The sequence below is a fragment of the Syngnathus floridae genome, unplaced genomic scaffold (assembly GCF_059516105.1).
Source record: "Syngnathus floridae isolate MCC-2025c unplaced genomic scaffold, RoL_Sflo_1.0 HiC_scaffold_355, whole genome shotgun sequence".
In the NCBI taxonomy this organism is placed as follows: domain Eukaryota; kingdom Metazoa; phylum Chordata; class Actinopteri; order Syngnathiformes; family Syngnathidae; genus Syngnathus; species Syngnathus floridae.
Genome location: NW_028284301.1, coordinates 24,383 through 25,000, shown reverse-complemented (window position 1 = coordinate 25,000; position 618 = coordinate 24,383). Strand labels below are relative to the sequence as shown.

General features: G+C 64.2%; 1 non-coding gene across 1 annotated transcript in view; it reads right to left on the bottom strand.

The window, feature by feature from the left end:
- The window catches only part of LOC148377123 (18S ribosomal RNA), a 1,894-nt gene extending 1,736 nt beyond the window's left edge, over window positions 1–158 (bottom strand). Inside the window, exon 1 of the ribosomal RNA XR_015856962.1 lies at window positions 1–158. This exon is cut by the window's left edge and continues 1,736 nt beyond it. This is a non-coding gene — a ribosomal RNA (18S ribosomal RNA).
- Between the last annotated feature and the right edge of the window lie 460 nt (window positions 159–618).

The window sequence follows — 618 nt, the reverse complement described above, 5'->3', positions numbered from 1 at the left end:
GAATTGCCACAGTTATCCAAGTAACAGTGGAGCGATCAAAGGAACCATAACTGATTTAATGAGCCATTCGCAGTTTCGCTGTACGGGCCGTGTGCACTTAGACTTGCATGGCTTAATCTTTGAGACAAGCATATGCTACTGGCAGGATCAACCAGGTAGGGGGGCGGTGGGCTGACGCAATTGCCATGCGTAGTTCACCTTGCTCGGCCGAGCGGGGGTCTGCCACGTTCTCCGTTCGCCGACCGCGACAGCGGGGGCATGGTGCCACTGCACAAAGTCTTCGCGAGCCTGGCGGGTGGGGACGCCCTCCGGCCGGCACGGGTCCAAACGGCCTCTGCCTATACCTTCGCCGTAACGAGAGGAGCCGGGCCGCGCTCCGTAAGCGTCTCCGCGGGGAGCAGGTCGCGTCCCGTCGCTGCCTCCGGAGCCGACCTCGCCCGCGCGACGCCGCTTTGTCTGCCGAGCGCTCGTGCTGTGGCCAGATCAGACCCGTAGGACGCTGGCCGGAAGGCGCTGGGGCAGAGCGGATCGCCGCGCGGCGGGACGGTCACGGAACGGTATTGACGGGGAGACGAGCTCGGGGAGAGCGAACTCGGCAACGGGGGTGGCACATCGGTT